Source organism: Thunnus albacares, chromosome 6 (genome assembly GCF_914725855.1).
Source record: "Thunnus albacares chromosome 6, fThuAlb1.1, whole genome shotgun sequence".
Taxonomy (NCBI): Eukaryota; Metazoa; Chordata; class Actinopteri; order Scombriformes; family Scombridae; genus Thunnus; species Thunnus albacares.
The window spans coordinates 31,061,369-31,083,253 of record NC_058111.1 but is presented as its reverse complement, the minus strand read 5'-3'; the positions used below and the strand labels follow the sequence as shown (position 1 = coordinate 31,083,253).

Below are 21,885 nucleotides of genomic sequence, written 5' to 3'. Positions count from 1 at the left end.
AAGCCAAACATTTCTTCATGGAACATATTAGATTCAATGGCTGGAGAGAGAACCAACCGGAGAAATAACCAGGAAAGTTAGCTTGTTTGTAGGGATGCACCATATTGGATTTTTTGCCGATATCCGATATGCCGATATTTCCAACTAACTGTGGCTGATTGCCGATGCCGATACAGATATATGAACATATTTTTTTGCCGGTTGGCTGAGGAGACTATTATGCATGCAAACATAGACTGTACTAAGTATGTTCAAAAAAGACAATATACGAAGGAAGAATTTAGGAAGACTGGAATTCAGGAGCTCAGCGTTAAAACTTTAATGAACCTGCCAAGTGAGTCGAGCAGTAGAGTTTTCTTTGAGTTTATTTGACAGACGGGATTAAATGTGTAGGTTTTAATCTCTGGTCCACACTCCGGAGCAGAGGGTGGCGGTAATGTACCTAATACGCTGGTTGCCAACTGCCGTAGAAAGATCCCCCTCATTGATGTATAATAAGTAGTGCACTGAATATGCACTACTGCGCATATTCAGTGGGCCGCACAACGCGGAAGCAAACCCGGAAGCTAGAAACTTTTTTGGCGTATGCGCCAGGCGAGCAATTCTTATAGGACTGGATGGGCGCCATTTTTAGTCCGGTATCCAGCTCTTATAATACATCCATGATCCCCCCCTCCGCCTCAAACAGAGTGGTACATCCTGTCGGCCGAGGTGTTTCCCATCTGTGCAGCCGAAGTTAGCAGCTCCTCGACGGACTGTCTCTCCCTGACGGTCCTGGTGCTTCCTCCGCAGGTTCCACTTCACTCAGCTGCCCGTCAGACCTGCTGCTTCTTCCCACTTTAACCTGAATAACAAACCAGGGCTCGGTGCTCTGGTTGGATCCACATGGAAAGCTGGGGCTAACGTTTAGCTGCGAGGCTAGCGGAGCGTTAGCCGCAGCATGACCGGAGAGAAGCACAGCCAGCTAGCCTCTGCTAGCCGATACTTCATTTTAGAGAACAAACCAACAACCAGACCAACAGCCACAAATGGATGTTATGACATGGATACTTCATCTCCATAAAAGAAAGAAGAAGACGTCAGATAACGTGAGTCATATATAGCTTCTCTCTCTATGTCTCTTTGGTCGCTAATTTCATCTCTGATGGTTAAATGTCGCTCTGTGTGGCGGTTGTGTGAATTTATCTCCTTGTCAAGAATGCAGCAGAGATCATATAATGTGATGTAGGTAGTTTGCTTGTTGAAGTTACAGTGAGCTGTCTGGACTCACTCATTCATTTGGAATTGATCCAGTTTTTGATTGAGTGGTTGTTCAGTCAGCTGTTGATGGTGTGTGATTAGTGAATGAGTGTGCAGGAGGTCTGGCTGCTTGTTGTGAGAATTTCTTCATTGTTCTTGTTTAAGCTGAACCGTATATTGAGTAATAAGCTTAAAGTAACTAGAATAACAAGTGTTAACATGTCAGCTTTGTAGACTATATTTTGTATGTTGTGCAGATAAGAGTGTGTAAGTCATGTATTTGATACATGCATTAATACTTTTTGTGAACTTACACTTTTAGATCTGTGAATGTTTTTAGTGTTCAATCATTCTAGTATGCAGCACTGATTTGTACTTGTATCAGATTATAAGCTTTGTGCTACTTTATATATTTCTGTATACTAAGAAAATACATAGGAAACACATGTAAATCATGTGATATCTTGTCTGTTTTTGATGAGAACATAAATCTGTTGTCACAATAGAACAATACTATAAGTCTGAATTTCACTTTGTTGGTAAAATGACACATTCAAAACCACTCCAGGGCTAAAATGAGCACTTCTATGTTTAGAAACAATATGCATATGCTAAATGTCTTTAAAGAAGCAGCCTTTTCATCACTCAGGGGTTTATGTTTTTGAAAGCAAAGTGTTTTATTGGTATATAAAATTGCCCCCCACCCCTCCAATTTCATCAAGTGGGGGACGGTGAAATAGTTTGATGCGATTTGTTGTAAGATTTCATGTTGGTTTTCCTCCTCTCCTCCCCAATTTTTTGAGTCACCAGCCGCCACTGGTTTACATATAAAGTCAAAGCAAAGGTGTAAATTAAAGTTAACAGATGTGAATGGACAGTGCACACTGAGCTGAAGACACACCTGTGTGAGTTGAAATTTTTTTTAACTTGATCGAAAATTTCTTGCTTACTCTGAAGCTTTATGACACCAATCCATGAATGAACCAAAGCAAGGAGAATAGCAGATTTCAACTACCTGACCCCAACCAATGAGTCCGAGTCAATGAGTCAGTCAAAGACTTAACTGTCACACAAACACACACAGCCACACTTTGCAGACAGTTGATGTGGACGTTGCTAGCTAGCTACATCAGCGAATGTCTGTACAGTCGGTATATTGGCTGTTTAGGGCGAATTTGAGACCGCAAAAATGCTGCAGTAGACACATTCATGAAAATAGCAGCAGCCAAAATAAATCAAAACATTTTTAAAAAAATGGCTCGTTCATTCATTCATTCAGAAGAAAACTTTGGATGGAAAATAAAATCATCATGCTGCTGATGCCTACAGTAAATATTGTCATTTTCTAAATGAATGCAGACGTCTATTGGTAAAGCTTAATGATACAATGCAATATTCAGTGATGGATGGTCGTTCTGTTTCTATATTTAGAAAACAGCTTGTAGATTGTAAGACAGATAGCGCTCATGTTTTATTTATTAATGCATCTGAACAATTGCATGCAACTAGATATTTGGCCCAGCTGAGCAGCAGTCATGCACTTTATTAAAGGGCATTCCATTAAAGTGTCTTCTCAACCCACTCCTGGCTTCCAGCCTCAATCTCAATAATAGATCTCTTATTAGAAACAGGCACAATGTCCACATGCCTTGAAATAGATCACTGGTTCAACCGTCCTAATAACAAACAGCCATTTTGGTCTGCGGCTGATGATTCAACACTTTAGTGAAAAAGAGACAAGAGGCTGAGGTTTGACTCGCAACTTATTGTCCATGATGTCCACAGAATATTGAAATCCAAGCGGTTGATGCTTCAGCTGTATCCTTTCATTACTATCTAGTGCTCAAGGAAAGAGAGATGAACTACATGTCAAAGACTGCTGCTCAGTGGTCTGGTGCGTGCAACAGCTCTCCATTTTTCCCTCACCCATCACCACTCAAGTTCCCCCGAAGATCTGTTCATCATCAAATATGTCTAACTCCTTCCAAGATGCTTCCAAACTTGCTATTTTGTCAATGTGATATATTTCCGTAGGTCACCAAAGTACTAGCTGAAAGTCCCCTTCCAATGAAAAATATGTTTTGCTTGTAGTTTTCTTATTTTGATGTTTGAGCCTCACTGTGCAGAATGATGTATGTGCAGAGTTTTACACTAGAAGGATGTTTTCACATTTATCTGTCAAAGAGGGAAAGTTTATTTGTGTTCACGTTAAATCTGAATTAAAGGCTAAGAGCAGGATTTATGACATCACAACTTATTTGGAGCCAATTGTGGTCCAGTGTGCAACTTACACAATTGTGACGTGGAAACACTGAGAATGGATTTTTCAGTAAAGTAGGAGACATTTTATGTCCAGCTGTTAAACTGTTGAAATGAAAAATATTTGCATATTCATAGATTCTGGATTTTTCAATGAGGGAGAAGGAGTAAAAATATTTTAACAAGGTAATTTTGTAGAAATATCATATCTTATTCAAAGAAGAAGAAGAGGATTTTGGAAGTTTTAAAACATGTCTTTAATGGTCATACAAATTTTGATGCCTCTAATGAGCTTCTAAACTGATTCTTGCATACTTGTCTTCAACCTGTGCCCCCCATTATAATGAAAAACACTACATAATGATATTTGGACTCACTTGGGTTCATATTTTGTTTTGGCTTTATTCTGTGTAGCCTCAGTTACCACCTTTGGTCTGGGATGTTGCCCACACTTGACAATCTTCTGGCCCACTTCCAGCTGTCATTGGATAATTCCATCATTGTCTTGCTGTGGCTTTTATGCTAAAGCTTCAGCACGCTTATCAGAGAAAGCCTGCCAGATGATGTGGCGATTCTCTCGAGTGATATTAAAGGTGATAGTACGATAGTAAAAGATAAAGGAATCACCATACAGTGCTGGGAAATAAACCCTCTGTGTGTGTGTGAGATGAAGACGAGATTCTTTTTCCAGAACAGTTAACAACACTTGGTAGACATGTGACACATACGCACGCAGACGGCCAGATGCATGAAATCACAATGTCACACTTCATGTTAAATAAGTCAAATTGATGCTGGCTGTAACGACAATCTAAGATTAGAACCCAGGACTCCAGAGCTTTGTCTTCAGCAAAGGATTCATGTTGTTCTCTAGAATATTCTTGCAGAAATTTTGCGGCAGCAGTAGTCATGAAGCACAGACTGAATTCATCATGCTTTCTAACTGAGTTGCTGATGTGAACGGAGTGATCTAAAGCAACAGGAACATGTTTCAATAGTCTGTCATTTTTCCTGTATGAAATGATAAATTACGACTGTCATCATTTACAGTATGACATTCATTCAGATGAGCATCATTGTGAAGTGGACACAATGTGTACACATACTGAATGTCAAGGCCACAGTTCATTAAAATCAAAAGGGTTTGTTGGACGGGGACTCACAGGTCAGTCTCGAAACGCTTCACTCATACAGACTGAGGACAATCTCCCAGGTTTCATTGTTAAAACTGGGTGGAAACAATTAGAGTTTAAAAAAAATCCTGCATTGAGAACCAATCCAAAGTCTTTAGCCCTTCATATTGGGGTGTATATTATATATAGATATATTGTAGAAAACAAAACATTTTGAAGATGTTGGCCGTGGACACACAAAAAAGTTGTCATTAAATGTAACCTGGGGTCTTGTAGAATTGTTCAGTACGGTTCTTGTCCAAGGTGATTTTCCACCCTGCCAGGTTACCTAGACATCCAGACATCTCTCCAGCCACGTCCTGTAGCTTCTCCTGGGGGATCCTAACGCATTCCCAGGCTACAAAAGCAGCCCTGTCTTCCTCTTCTTCTGTACAACTAATTTGCAACAGCAAATATGTTTTGTGAGAAATGTAACGCCACATGGATTTTCAGCAACATGTAGAAACATTTTTACTGAACGTGTCTGCAGCATGTTCACTGGCAACATGTTTCATTTGTTGTTCCTATAATATCTGCCTATGGCAACTAGAGCATGATTGATCATTTTAGGAACATGTTTAGGCCGCTCGCTTATGGTTAGAGAAAGATTGTGGTCCACCTTAAAGATCCCCTCCGGACATCTTTAAGACATTTATAAATACTCTGCTTTGAATGATAATTTGTGCCTGATGTTGTTTTTTTTTCTCACAAAAATGTTAAATTATTAAAAAATCCAGAATCTATGAATATGTAAATATTTTTCATCTCAAAAGTTTAACTGCTGGACACAAGATGTCTCCTACTTTACTGTAAAGTCTCAGTGTTTGTGGCTTCAAGTTTCCACATCATACTTGTGTAAGTTTCATACTGGACCGTGATTGGCTTCCAAAGTAGTCGTGATCTCACAAATCATTCTCTTAGGTAAACATCCTAAAATCAGATTTAAGGTGAGCACAGAGAAATATTTCCCCTTCTTTCAGTCTTCTAGTGACAAACTCTGCACATACTGTACGTCATCTCCCTGCACAGTGAAGATCAAACATCCAACTCAAGCACCAATAACACATTTGCAGGGAGACTTTAAATCAACAATGAGACAGCATGTGTTAACTTTTATACAGCAACATTTACATTAAATAAAGTAGATTTATCTTAAATTTTTTCCCTCTTTGTTACAATTAAGTTCAATATCCAGGTGAAGAACTGCACAGCAACATAGCCTAAATAGCTCAATTGCTTAAATAGTATCTTAGATAAGTATATAGTGATGAGGAAGTGCTGTGGTTTTAAAAAAGATTCAAACGTTTTGTTCATGAAGTGTTTGTTGACGCATTTTGTATCCATTATATATCAGCAGGATTGTTTAACATTGTGCTGTACATTCAGTCCTATTGTCTGTATCTATCCTTAAATCACACCAAACTGTGTCAAGACTTCTCGTAGTGAAACTACCCCTCCATTATGTACAAATTTATTCTTTCTCATCACTCATCGTCCATTGTCATTTTATCTAACAGAAGTCAAAACACAACGAACAGCGGCGCATTTTTGCAAAGCAGATGAACCCAGAAATCAACTCTGCACCTAAATCTTCACGCTAATCCAGAGTAAGACTCCATAATCTATCATGAAAAGTGATCATTAAAGGTCTCCTGCTAAACATAGATGAATAGGGCTGTGTATTTACAGGGATTGACTCTAAGTGCGTTTCTAACCCCAGGGATTAGAGCAAAAAAAAAAAAAATCTTTTGAATGAAATTTTTTTTCAAGCCTGCGTCGTACATCTCACTGTTTCATACATCCGCTGGGTGCACGGGCTAGACCTACAGCCTACGGGACACAATGAACATCTACCTGCAAGTCATTTTCTTTTGATAATAACATGTTGTTTATTTTCTATTGGGCTACTTTTGAATTATACTATGTACTATGTGTGCTATCAGTTGATTACCTATAGGCCTGTTGTATTGTAATGAAGTTTGATAGGATGATTGCAAGTGGCTCCTTTTGGAACTCTGCCTTCTTACTCCTTGTTAACTTTGATTTTGATTATACAATCTTGATTAACTTTATCCTATTTATATCACTATTTCTATTGACTGCTAGACATTAAGACTCTTGTAATTTGGGGGGGTTAGGGGTATTTTGTCACTTTTATAAATCTATATTTTGGTATTAATCTAACATCGGCTTGTGTAGGCGGCTAACGTAAATGTGCGTACCTCCTGTGAGATTTTATTCATTGATCTTCATTCATCTTGAATAGCCTTCATAGTGGGGCTATATTATCATCTTTGATTGTTTCGTTAATGTACATATTATGTATGATTTTAGGGTTGTGGCTTTAATTAGTAATCTAAGAGACGGTGGGCCAAGTATTAGGCTATCTGATCCGTCTCCATTAAAACATAAGGTACGTAGGTACTTTATTAATCCCCAGAGGGAAATTTCTTAGTTACAGCAGCAAGGACAATAAGGGAAATAAAGCACAAACACAAGGGTATGGGGGAGCTGCTGCAACAGTCTACCACTGTCATCTTGTCCGCCAATGTGATCAGTCTGTCCATAAACAAAAGATTATGCCATTACAGCCTATAGCCAACCATATCTGAACTGGACGTAGAGAGCCAAGCCTATTCGTTATCAGCATTGTAGTTTTAGCCTAATAGACGGATTAGGCATTCGAGAATATTAGCTTTAGCTTAATGAGAAATATAGACTAGGCCATAGGCATTGGGCTATGCTATAATTGATTGTTATGTTTGGAGGTGATGAGATGAAATTAGTAGGGGATGTGGCGCTCATGCTTTTCTAGCTTAGCCTACAACACAATGGTAAAAATAGAGGGAAGGCTAATTTTCAAGACATGAAACAATGATACTAATCTGTAGGTCCTACTAAACTTTTCATTTTGGGATGAAAAGCCAAGATGTGGCCACACGAGAGGTAGGGCTATTGTAATCAGACGACACGTAGCCTGCATAGCTGTTTCTATCACCGCGGCGACAGGTAACTAACTTGTTCACTGACTCGCCCGTCCTTCCTGCTACCTAGCTAGTGTGAACTGCAAAGAAGAGGCGAGACAACGTGTCACTATTGTGAAACTTTTATATTAATTGTATTTGTGGAGATGTGTCAGATGTGTGTGTCAAGTTAATTACTGTGAGAAAAGAAACCACTTTGATGCTTGTTTCAACTCATTACTGGCTGTCCCAGCCCTGAGCTGAATGAATCACTCACATGTTCCACACCACAGTCACCAACCATCCAGGAATTTTAATTTGTCTTTTTGTTAGTGGTTTACTACTTCTCGATTCTAATCGATCAGTCATGAAATTCAACAGTGTGTAATTTCTGATTAGCAGACTGCGTTGCTATGGATACCGTTCTGATCATAGATGGGACTGACTGCTGTTCAAGTCTTTTAAGCAGAATGACAGACTTGTTTTTAAATGGAAACAATAAAATCATCGTAAACTAATAGTTATTTCAGTTATTTTTTATTACCAATATTTTGTATAAAATAATTGATTTATATCATAAACAGCCATGTATTTAGTGGGATTAAGTACAGCGCAGTGTTTAGTAACATTAATCTAACAGATGTTTTTTAGAGGAAACAATACAATCATTTTAAATTCGTATTTTGTGTAAAATAATTTATTTCTTCAATGGTGCAGTTGAAGCAATTACATTATTTACAGCAAACATTACAGCATCAAATCAGACTATTAATTCAGGTATTGAACCATTAAACATCTGTATTCAAATCACCAACATTCTCCAAGAGAATAATTTTATGGGATTTATTTATGTGTACAAGTCAAAGCCGGAGATGTAAGCTGTCATCAGAAGACGACTGTTTGTTCACTGGTGGAGGATTCCTCAGGATCTGGGTGACCGACTCAGTGACTTGCGTGACTTGAAAACCTGACTCTCTTATGTGAATGACTCATAAAAATTTGAGTCAGTAAAAAGAGTCAAACCTCCCCTCTCTATGTTGAAGCAGAGCCAATTTGATACGATGGCCAATTAGTTAAAACTTAGCAAACACTGTTGCTAAGCGCAAGGCTAACATTAGCTGGCCAGCTACCATCTGTAGCAAACCATTATCAATCTGTCCATCGTTTATTTAACTCCTTTTGTCTGATTGAACAATAATAGGAATCTTACTGTTGATATTCCATCATGTGGAATTCTGATGTTTGATCTGTTGGAACTATTAGCTAATGTTGAGCGATGCTCTGTGTTTAGATGTTCCACACTGGTCTGTAAACAATCCCATTGGTTTGTGAGTGTGACAATCTGCGAAGAACAACATCTGGTTGGATGCAGCTCTCACTGTTTTTCACACCATCGAAGTCAACAAACAAGCTAGAGAATGAATGGGAAGTTATCTCTCTCTCTCTCTCTCTCAACTCAAATGACGGAAATTCGTTGTAGCGACCGAGAACTTTAATCCCTGTAATCCATAATGATGGCCATCAATCATACCGACATGTGCTCTTTGTGGTGATCAGGAGTAAATACGGGAGGTGAAAGCGACGCTCGCTTTAATGATGTGATGGGATAAGACACAGCTTTTGTTTGACCATATAGATCTTTATGCACCAGAGCTGAACTTCCATTTGAAATCGGAATATAGAAAACAGAAATTAGTGTCGAAGAAGAGGTAAAGCTTTACTGGGGGTGCAAAAAGCAGCTGCTTTGATTTCCTCTTTTGCCTTTGAACATCCCACTTGCACCACCAGAAATCAGTGCCAATTATGCAATACGCTGAAAAGATACAGTACATCTTACAAAACAACAGCATACATCAAACACATTGTGCTTTCATCATTCGCAACGGCAAAAAAAAAAAAAAAAAAAAAAAAAGCCTCCATGTTAGCCAGGGGAAATGGTGTTAACGTGCAGGAAGAGCCATCTCAGCTGTCTAGACATACTGACAAACAGAAAACCCCGAGCTGTGGTGGGGTAGCTAGAGGAAGTCATTTGGAAGAAACATGGCTCCCCAGTATAAATAGCCTGTACAGGGCATGTGTACTGACAGATTAAACCATCTTTGAAGTCTGCCATACATCAGTTGAAAACTCCCTTCCCCTGCTCTTTAAGCTAATAAGCTTAAATCTTCCAGCAGCCAAAGCTGCTTCTCCATGAAAAAAAAAAAAAAAAGACGAAGAAGAGGAAAAAAAAAACTTTTAATCCCGGCTTTGATGATACATTATGTGCTGCTGGAAAGAACACTCAAAGTTCCCCCTGAAACTTAAAAGTGACATGGACCCCATCAGGCTGTTCTGGATGGAGGAACCGTCCACATGACAATAGCACTGGCAGCCGGGTGTGTGTGTGTGTGTGTGTGTGTGGTGGGGGGCGGGGGGCATTTTTCCATTTTTCCGTTGTCATATAATCACTTGTATTTCAACCCAGCTCTATTCCTTGGATATGATGGCGGCAAACAACACGCAAACACAAGCATAAACTCAACGTGACCCTGCTTTCTGCATGTGTAGCACTCGGCGGCTCAGCGAACGGAGATTAAGCTTTGAGGAGAAGCAGCGTGGGGGCTGAGGTGGTACGCAGAGAGAAGGAGAGGGAGACGGAGAGATGAAAAAAAAAAATGGAGAGGGAGCGTGTGAGAAACAGGGAAAAGGAGGATCACAGAGGGAGGAGAACAGAGCTGCGAAAGGGTGAGAAAGGAGAGCGGTAGAGGGGGAGGAAGGGGAGGCCACGGAGTTCAGATTCAACTGTCATTTTCCAGCAGAGAGAGAGAGAGACAGAAAGAGAGAGAGAGAGGGAAAACAGAGTAGTGCAAAGATCTGCTTTCTGGTTTCTATGGCAACAGCAGGCTATTATCCTCAACCGTCATTTATTATGAAGGGATCTGACTTCAGCGAGGAGGAAGAGAAGGAGAGAGAAGGAGAGAGAGAGAGAGAGAGAGAGAGAGAGGACAGGCAGACAGGTCAGGCCTCCTGTTTACCTCTGGGAGCAGAGAGCGATCTGTGATGTAAAATGAACGGAGGTAAAAACTAACGAATAGCTGCCCCTCCTCAAATCACATGACAGTATCAGGATCCAGCTGGTTTACGCAGGCCAATACTGATATTTCACATTTGATTATTCAGTGTCATTAAAATGCACTTTTCAACATTAATGAGATTCCCTTTTCGTCTTTTTTCCAAGTCTTTGTTTGTTTTTTTTGCATGTTTTGGGCCATTCCCTACATATCACATGTACTTTACGTTAATGCCATCCATTTTCAAGCAGTGTATTAATTTTCACAGCAATAGAAATTAGATCTCTTGCTTATGTATAAGTAGCAACACCAAAATGCAAACACACTCCTTTGCAAGTATAAGTCCTGAATTTATGAGTGAAAGTACAAAAGTATGAAAATGTTCTTAAATTGCAAAAGTCATTATGCAAAATGGCCTTTTTGAGACTGTCAAATTACAGTACTACACATATATTATTAGACGTATTCAATAATATGTTAAAAGTGGACAAAATAAACTTTTTGATGTTGCAGCTGGTCAAGGTGAAGCTAATTTGAACTTTTATAGACTGTTGGGAAGGTCATTCTACAACAATTCCTCATATTTTATAGAATCAAACGTTTTGCTGAGTGGTCATCATGTGACGTAAGTATGCAACTTCAGTCACATGATGACCAGATAGTCATATACATCTGAACAAAACCTGACTGACCCTCTATTACATGACATAATGATACCTGAACAAAGGACCTTGGGTTTTTTCTTCAAAAACAAACTTGCTTCCATTCATTTCAGCATCAAGTCATTGAACCTTGCAGACAGCCACTGGCCTCAGTTCATTCCAGCACATTATGCTGAAATGAATGGACGCCAATGGCTGCCTGCAAGGTTCAAGGTGAGAGACACATTAAAAAAAATAAAGAAAAGCAATAGAGTATGCCTTAGTAAATGAACAGCTGTAAAAAAGTTAAAAAAATTTTTTTTACAACATATTAAATAATTAACAATAACAGTCTAACATTACTGAATAAATGGGTGATCACAGTTATGGAGAATTTCTGGACTTCAGAAAGACAAGTGTATATTATAAATAATAAAAACCGAGCCTGAAGCACCGTAGGGCTGATATCTGACACTCAACAGGCCATTATTGGCCTGAATTTGGAAAAAAGAAATCTTGGTGGAACCCTGAATTATAGCTGAAGTTAGGTAAGAATGAAGAAAATCCAACCCTGCTGTGACTCTAACAGCTTCTTCTGCTGAGTTGGCTTTTATCAGCTTTATGAATGAATGGAATTTCCCTATACTGCATAGTTACTGTACAATGTATACAGTGTAGTACAGTGTCTGTGGGTCTGCATACAGTAGCACAGAGAGCCTGTTGCTAGGACCAAGGTGGAAATGATTATGGAACAGGAAGCAGCTATTCCAATTTGAAATGGATAGTCCTGCCCTTGTAGAGTACATGGAAAATATCACTCCCTCACTTAACTGCTACCACTGCACACATAGTTCAGCATGAGCAAAATAAACGTATACATGTGCACATGCACACATGCATACATACAAAGACTTTGGTGCATGTATTTTCAGCTGACTCTACTGCATGTTCTGAAAACGAAAAAGGCCGGAGAGCTGAAGAGAGGGAAGGGAAAAAAAAACAGAAATGTGGAGAGGATGGGAGGGGGCGGTGGACGAGAAATAAGATATGAAGAGGTGGGTGGTATTTGGGTTGAGATGGAAATATCTCTCCCTTGTTTTCCTTTCTCTTCTCCTCTCCTGTCCTGTCTATCTCTCTATCTCCCTCCACTCCTCCCCCTCGGCCGGCTCCTGAGAGTGTTCGGGGGCCGGCCCAGCCTGCGCTCCAGGTGGCCCTCTCCAGAGCCCCGCTCAGCGATGGAGGGACGGGTCCTTCATGCCATGCACTACCTCGAGGTCAATGGGTTTGTTCTGGCAGGGCCGGCAGCAGTGAATGGGCATCATTACAGTTTCATTACAGCGGGAACTGGCTGAAATGAAAGCTGTATTTAACATCCAGAGGAGCCCCTGTAACTACTTGAAAGCCAGAGGGGAGAGAGGGGGAGACAGGGAGAGGGAGAGAAATGAATCTTGACGGGAAGTGAGAAGGATGTCTTTTCAGGTAGTACATCTGGAGACGCCGGTTGTGGAAAGGGCACTCGTTTTTTTTTTTGTAAAGGAACTCACAGGACTGAGGACAAAGTGTAATGCAGAACATTTTCCCTGATAGGTACTGACATCTGGCAGAGTTGTGGCCCACATCTCATATTTTATGTCTATTGTATGGAATGATGACGAGGGCTGAACTCCAACATGGCCACCAGAACAGGGCTGTAACAGAATCTAATGAGGGCAGCAATCCAGGAAGGATATGTGCCAAATGTTTAGAGAAGTCCCATCCCCCAACCCCAATATATCTCACAAACATGTAAATGATACAAACTCAATGCATAGCCTGCTGCTTGGTGAATTAAATGGGGTTAATTAAAACTGCCATATTATTGTCAGGCAAATTTAAAATTGATCACTTTTGAAATGTAAAAATAAAATTTGAAAAAATGCATTTAATTGTCAAACAACATTAAATCATGTTCATACAGTTATGTTAGGCTTTATAGCCTGCCTCATGGTAGGGTGTAGGGGGCAATATTTTTGTAATATTAATAGTACAACAAAGAAAAACTCACCCTATAAAGGTCCGGTCATACCAGAAAGTGGCACAGCAACATTTATCTGCACGTGTTTAAGTATTTGGAGTCTTGGTGATGTCAACTTGCAGTACAGGTTGGTGAAATACTGTAGCTGCCAGCTAACCGCTAACACAATAGCCAGGCGGCAACATGAAGGTGCTGATCAGTCACAATAGTTCCTCAAGTTTCTTTCTATTTTCTATGTGCTTTGCAGTTTGTTCTCGGTTTTATCAATTCACTCAAAGAAGAGTTTTCTTCAAGAGGTCAAAAAAGCTTTCTGACCTAACAGGCTTGCTAACTGCTTATCAAGATTGTTAACTATATCGACTGCTGTCTCATTACGGTATGCAAAGCATTCGTCTGTTGTGGAGCCGTTTATATTTAGAATCAGAAACAGATTTATTGCCAAGTAGGTTTGCACATACAAGGAATTTACCTTGGTGCTGTGGTGCATAACGATCAAATAATACAAGGAAAGAGAAAAAAACAACTACCACAAAAGTCGGGTGATCATAAATAATACAAATACAATTTTACAATCAAAAATAACTAAATATCTATTCAGAGTGAAAAGATACTGTACAAGATATTGACTGGGAATGTGCAAATGTTGGTAGTATAAACAGGACAAAGAATTGTGTTAACGTAACGCACCATGTTGGATGTGCAAGCTTCACAGATGTTAGAGGAGGTTGAATAAAACTGGATGTTGTAACACAGATAAAAAAGCTGCAATTAGAGGCGTAAATTAGGAATCACTTTCTATACACTGTTTATGAGGTAAATATCTCAGCAGCCAGCTATTTGCAACAGAGCTGAGCTGACAGCGATACTCTGAGTCAGCACTGAGGGGAGCTCCACTGCGAAAAGCAATGGTGATTAACAATGGTGATTTAGTGTCAGTTCAGTTGGAAGATTTGGCATTGAAGATTCGTTCGTAAGGGTGTGGAACAGCTCTAGTTATGATAGCTTCCACCATTTTTGACTCTCCGGCTCCTCATTCCCTCAAACATCAGCGCTGTCAAAACAGCTTACTATTTGTGTATGATGTGACTTTGCAGGTCAAAGTTCACCAAAGTTGGGTTAAAACTTTTTACTGATCACAGCAATTCCATTAATTTCCTGCAGAAAATTCTGGTGTGATCAGCGGGAACTGAGCCACAAGTGCAAGAAGTGAATCTGCTGTTTTAAGAAATACGTACAAGTTTAAAACAACTCAAAACAAAATAAAGAAAAGCTGAGAAATTCATTGCCTGTTAAAACATGTTCCAACAATTATGTCAGGTACTATTTTTGTAATGGGTATTACCTCAAGCATGATATGACTGCTGACTTGGAGAAACAAAGCATGTATCACATTCAAAAATGTAATTCTTTGGATGAGTGGATATGTAAATGTGTATATTTCATTTAATTTTTGCGTTAAACTGAAAAAAAGAATCAAGGTTCATATTATGTATCATCTCAAGAGTGATTTTGAAATTGTACAAGTAGCCAGTGAAGCGCTCTTTCTTTGGAAAGTTTAATGGAAACATACACAACATAATGACGGTTAAATGAGCTTGAAGTCTTTCAACAGCTGATGCAAAAACTACAAATGTGAGAATAAACTAAAAGTTGTACTGACACTTACAGGTAACACTGTATGCCAAGCAAATCTCAAGATTTATTAATTTTATCTTGTCTTAAATGAATATTAATATACATTTCTGCATATTCTTGACATGCAACATTTAAAGTTTACTTTCACAATTGTTACATATGAAGACTTACATGAAGTTTAACTATTTTTTTTTACAGCAGAATCAAAAAGTGCCGTACAAACCATCAGCCTTCCAAAGCAAATCAATTAAACAATACAAATACCACTTTTGACTAATTACTGCACTTAAGCAGTTAAATGAATTACATATTTAATGTAAAGCGGATCTTTCTTACACTTACTGTACCCACTCATGTCAAAATGATGCTGTTCACATGGTTTTCACCTCCACAAACTCATCTGTCTCCTACATGTTACATTCATATACAACTACATTAATATACAAAAACAATATCTGTTCATTGGCAACATTCAGTTTAGCGTTGTGACCTTCATGCAGTATTAACAATATTTCACTTCCCTTAACCCTGCTGTACTTACCATGACTGACAATTCTGTTATCGCAACCTGCTTTGACTTGCATAAATCATAAAACATAATCATGAATACGTTAATTGTGCTTTACACGCTATGACCAGATACTGAAGAGAAAATCAATGAAAAAAAATTGTATACAGTGAAGGTTTGGTAGTTCACTCAGCTGGAGCATGTTGCATGTATGCTTTGTATGAATATATTTTCAAAACATGAAGGCCATGAACATTTTGCAGATCTTTCATATTAATATGCTACTACTGTGGTATAACATATATACCACACAGAAATGCTAAATAGTTGTACAGTGTATGAATGAATGATGGAAAAAAAATAGAAAAAAAAACTCCCAGTAAATTTAATAACTAATAGTTTTCTGTCATAAATATTCAATGTGAAAGAATATTACATATGAAGTAATATATGTAGAGTACATGCTAGGACCTTCTGCAGTAGTTAAGCTATGACAAAATGACAGTGTACATCTTATTTAATTTAGTGAAATGAGAATGTACTTTTAGTCATGGATTACATTTGTAGATCATGATAATGACCTCATAATTATGACGACTACAGCATGTTCCTCCTTCAATAATTAAATTATACGACAATTAGTACAAACATTTTCTCTTTCTTCAGGAAATGGAAAAAAAAATTGAGCTAAATCTGAAGTTTATCCAAGGAAAACAAGTTTGTTAAATGTTACACAGCCAAACGATTTGGATAAAGCTAGAAATTAGTTAATAATTTAAGAATGTAAAATGAAACTGAAGTAAAATAAAGACTTCACTTCCCGTACAAACTACATTTATGAGCTGGAACTCAAACCTGCAGCAAGTAGAGAGTTTAAGGACAAAATCTCACTGTCAAATAATGAACTTCCTAGTTTATGTTTGATGTACAGTAATTAAGCAATGTAATTATATGAACACATTTGTGAACATGGAAAACAAATTTCAATAATAATGAAGTGAACAAGGTTGAACGTTTTACGACGTTGTGCTCATTTCATAAAAAAGTGAGTGTTGAACATGGCTGCTGTCATACTGTTTAGATCTTTGCTGTGGTTCATATCACCTCTTCTAATCAAATCTAAAGTATTTTGAATATTCTCAAGGTGCTGTATGTATGAACACCAAGGGTCAGTAGCTGGATTTATGTAGAGATAAGACAATGTTCATTCAATGTACATTCAATTAACTCAGTCAACACTGTCAACTGGATGAATTGCTTTGAGACTGAAAAGCAAGTCTGTGCTGATAAATATGTCTTGGAGATAAAATATCTAAAGCAAAGTCTAGAATGTAACCTTGATGCAGTAAAAAACAAAAAAATGACAAAAATGACAGTTGTCAACAAAACTATGAGGACAGATTCTTTCCTGATTAATATAACCTACAGCTAAAATATGTAAGGAAAAGCTCCAGAATGAAACCTTGAGCTTGTAAGATGGTGTGACCGAGAAATGTTAAACATTCATTAGAAAAAAAACGATATATATTTAGTTTATGTGATGCCTTCAGGAAATAACATCCTCTGAATAGCCCACAGGAATCTGTTTTACAATGCTTCAACTGAATAAAAAGAAAAGGAAAAAAAGCAGAAAAATGTGATAAAAACAGCTTAAAAAATACTGATTTTGTTTGTGTAAAAACGTTTACTATCACATTTTACAACGAGGGCTGATTTTGGACATTTTTAGAGCTGCAATGATTAGTCGGTTAATTGATTAGTTTCCAACTATTGAATTAATTGGCAGCTCTTTTGAAAAACAAAATTGTTCAGAGTCATTTTATGAGAAGATTCTCTGATTCCAGCTACTCAAAGATCAATATTTTCTTGAGTCTTCTAAGACAGTAGACTGAATATCTCTACAAGACATTAGAGGACGTCACCTTTGACTTTGGGAAACAATGATTGACAGTTTTCACTATTTTCTCACATTTTATGGACCAAACAACTAATCGATTAATTGAGAAAATAATCTTCACATTAATCAATAATGAAAATAATCATTAGTTGCAGCCCTAGACATTTTTAAGTTAAATGCTCTTTTTTTCTTCTTTTTATCACATCTACCGAATCCATTTAACTTTTTTTGCTTAATTGAACAACAGAAGCAGAAGTGTTACACATTTAACTAAAATATATATTCTACATACCAAACTATGAATTTCCCCCTTCAACGCAACTCCTGCAGATCATTTTCACACAAGTATGCGAGTGTGCTGACTTTGTTTCAGATTTCTGAACAGAAAAAACTTTCGAATTGTTGGATTTTGCTCAACAGCTTCAGGGGCAATAACATTCTTAACCTGAACCATCTCTAGAAATTTCATCAACATTGTGTTTTAGTGCGGAGTTTTTATCATTGTTTGAATGTAACTGTGTATTAAAATGTCATTTATGATAAAAAATATCAGTTTCAAAGCTAAAAATATCATCAACAGCCTTCAAAACTGCATCGATCACATCCTTTTCCCCATGAAACCTTAAATCTATTGTGTAATTTCAAAGATGATGTTGCCAAAAACAGAGCCAAAAAATTAAAGATAAAAAAAAGATTTAAAGGTGCAATGTTATGTAAATTCAATAAACTCCTTCATGTCCTCTGTCACCTTCTTTCTCTAATTTTTCTTCTTACCCGCCTGTGTCTACCTCCCTGCCTCGCTCTGTCTCTCCCTCTTTCTCCCTGAGCCCTGTCCTCACATGGCTTTTGGCCTACTTTCGGCTGCAGAGAGCTCTAGTGTGTGAGAGCCAAATCTCAGCATGGATTTACAGGCAGAGCGAGCAAGAGATGGAGGGAAAGAGAGAGCGAGAGACAGCGAATGAGTGTGAAAAAAAAAAAAAAATCACATCAAATGAGATAGAGATTGAGCTTTGCGCTGTCGGGATATTCTCTCTATTTTTACATTTTTATTCCAACAATCATGGTTGGCATTTTTCACAGAGTTGATAATGCAGACAGATTTTTTTTGTACAGGGAGACGTATGTTACAATAATCCTAATTATTCTGGTCAAAAGATTATAATCATGACCATCAGAAATACATTGGATGAGCTGCTTATCTGTATTTGATGGTTCCTCTTCTTTGATTTGAAACTTACTGAAATTGAGCCTCACAGCTCACATATTTGACAAAAATGGCAAATACTCAGTCTTAGAATGTTTGATTACAGCAAATTTAAAGAGTATGCGTCAATAGATCCTATTTTTAAAAAAAGAAAACGCACATTTTTCTCAGCCTGTAAATAACGATTGATTTCCACTGTGCTGTTTGTTTGCTATAATCAGAGGACTCCATGGCGACCACACACAGAGGCAACTCACAAGACAACTGTTAATGGATGAAGTGCTGTTGTGGTGAGAGAGCTGGGAAATTGAGGTGTAGTAACAAAGTGACATACTGTCAAAATATACTGTGTTAGTTTTCAGTTTATTCCAGCCTGTTTTCAAGCATACATACAACATAATCGGTCAAGATTTTAATTTATGCAGTGGTCAGGATAGTCTCTTTACCTTTTTATATCTGAGAATGTCATTTAAATGAATAATTATATGATAATGTACTTTATTCTTGCAAATTCAGTTAAATAAAGGTGCAAATTCTACACCTATTGACCTATTCATAAACTTACCTGGCAAAATCTTTCATAGTTGTTGGTTGTTTCTGGCGCTCCATATTCACATTTTAACATAGAATAAATAATGAATTGAAGGGTGTTAACGTATTTTTATGCGTAAACAAAGCAAATACAGAACAAGAAAGGCATCAGTATGTATTTCTTATAATTACTTTATTTAATATGGAAAAGAATTTCAAAAAACAACACATCATTTCACAATTTACTTCTAACAATTCCAACACCAGGCTGTGCATATTGATTTGAATATAACACAAAGAGGAAAAAGGTCCATAATCTAAAGAATTAATTCATACCAAAATTACCATGTTATCATTTATGAAACAGAAGCAATGTATTTTATTTATCTTTTACAAGACAAATGCATGGATGCCTGGACTTTGATGCTGTTGTCTGCAGCTCCACAGTACCTTAAACATGATCTATCAGTTTATAGTCATCAGCCGAAATCATACAGACTTGCAGAATAAATGATTATCGGTCTAAAGGGGAGATGTTTTGGAGGGGTTTGTAAATATGGAATGGAGCCGACTACTCCTCAGTATACAGTAGCGTAAGAAATCTATCCTAAACACAATGCATGATGGGATCCATTTATCTGTAGTGTTTTCTTTTTTCCTTGATGGATAAATAGCCAGAGAATTTAATATGAAAAAACATTTCAGTGATCAAAAGCATCGGGTCTTTGTGTAATATGGCTTTTTACTATAATAATCTATTTTGATAATATGCTGAAAAATCCATTGTAGAAAAAAGCAAGAGCTATCAGTTTCTCCTGCGACAGTAGACTTAATAGTCCATGATGCAAAAAAAACAACAGGACCTGTTATGTTCTGAAGAAGGGACATGACTGAGTTAATTTTTCTTGCATTTACAAACCCTCTTCTCATATCATAACTCATATCAGCCCCATGTGCCGATATATTCCTCTTGTTATCACTCTGTCCAATATAAAACCAAGAGCTGGCTGTAACAAGTCCAGGCAACGGACACGTGAGTTGTTAAAAGTATTTCTTGGAAATGTAGTGAATCACTGAGGTAGAGGAGGCAGGTTGAGGTTAAATGGACACCACAAAAAGATGACACTTCATCGCTAAAAAACTCCCGGAATGAACACCACGGACTGATTGGCTGCAGCATCGTAGAGCATGTGAGGGTGGAATTTTCCTCTAAATGGTAGCATGGAGCCTCAGTATGGTGTCTGATAAAATGTTAGCATGAAGACTTTCTGACAGCATAATGAATACTTAGAGGTGTCAGCAGTTCTCAGTTTATACTAACTGTTAGCATGGAGTGTACCATCACGTTCAATAATGTTTCATTAAGTGTTGGCGGGAAGCCTTATTGAACATGTGTATGCTAAAATGTTTCACTGGAGCCACGTTTCTCTGGAGTGTGTAGTAAAATGTTAGCAAAGTGTGTACTCTCACATAACATCATGTATGATAGTGTGTAGTGTTAGCATTGAGCGTAGTAGCATCACTTTGTAGAGAAAATGAAGTGCCACCACAATTTAGCAGTGTATGTGTAAGCATGACACGTATTATCACTGCACAAATGCTTAAGTGTTAGCATGAAACCAGCTATGACACAGCACAATATATGCTAAAGTGTTAGCTAAAACCCTAAAATCACTTAGCACAGTGCATTTGTGTTACCAATGACAAATGCTAACACTTTTATCAAGACTAGCATAGGCTACTTAGTATGCTATTTCAAAAATGTGAGCATAGAATCGCGGTGCATTCCCTGAAATAACACAATTGGAGAACATTTGCATTATTTATATTACAAAAGAAAGACATTTAAATTACTCTTAAATATTCTCAGCATTTGAGCCACATTGAGAAACAAAGATATTACTTTAACTGATGTCAATGTGTCAGTGTGTGTGGACCAGGTATTCCTTGTTGGAGGGACTCGCCTCCACTATGGGGACAAAAAGCAAGTCCCCTTAATGTCAATCATTAATGTTAGGTTGAAGACTTGCTTTAAAGTAAAGGTAAGTTTAGTGTTATGTTAAGGTTAGGGTTAGGATAAGTCTCCAGGAAATTAATGTAAGTCAATGTAAAGTCCTTTGAAGTGATGGAAACACGACTGAGTGTGTGTGCATGTGTTTATGTTTGTACATTAGTACAGCTATATATATCCTGGTCAAGATATCCTGTACACTAGAAACATGTGAGTGTGTGTGTATTTGTGCAGTTGTCCTGACCTGGTCTAATAGACTGATAGTAAGAGAGGGAAAGAAGGGGCTGATTCAGGGCAGTTTCAGAACAAACTGCACATACAGCATGTACATTAGCAGAGCACCACACTGATACAACTGAAGTTCTTTTCCTTCTGTCGAAATGAGTGTGAACACATGAAAAGGAATAAAAGCTGATTGTTGGTTTTGTTAACACACAAAACATGTGTAAATATCTGCATTAAATGGATATATGCATCACTAATTAGATACTTACTGTATTAATGTAGGACTATTTACCATGACAAACACTAATTAATTATGTAATTATTGTAGTATTGTTTAATAAACAACCACACATTTCATGGACTAATAACTGCACCCGTGGTGACTGCTGGGAACTTGCTTGTCAGCCTTCTAAGAGCTTTGTTTACGGTACGTTTACTGTCCAGTGTCTTTGTGGTCAGCAGCGGTCAGATGTTAGAATATGGCTCGGCCACTGCAGAAACACAAATCCTCACTCCAAAGAATTAATCTTGTTGAA

The 21,885-nt window shown here is 37.8% G+C and overlaps 1 long non-coding RNA gene across 1 annotated transcript; it reads left to right on the top strand.

Annotated features, from left to right (window-relative positions):
- The first annotated feature begins 633 nt into the window (after nucleotides 1-633).
- On the top strand, nucleotides 634-19,950 carry LOC122984620. Its single transcript, XR_006403936.1, has 2 exons — nucleotides 634-1,088; nucleotides 18,804-19,950. It is a non-coding gene; the product is annotated as an uncharacterized LOC122984620 (long non-coding RNA).
- The last annotated feature ends 1,935 nt before the right edge of the window (nucleotides 19,951-21,885 follow it).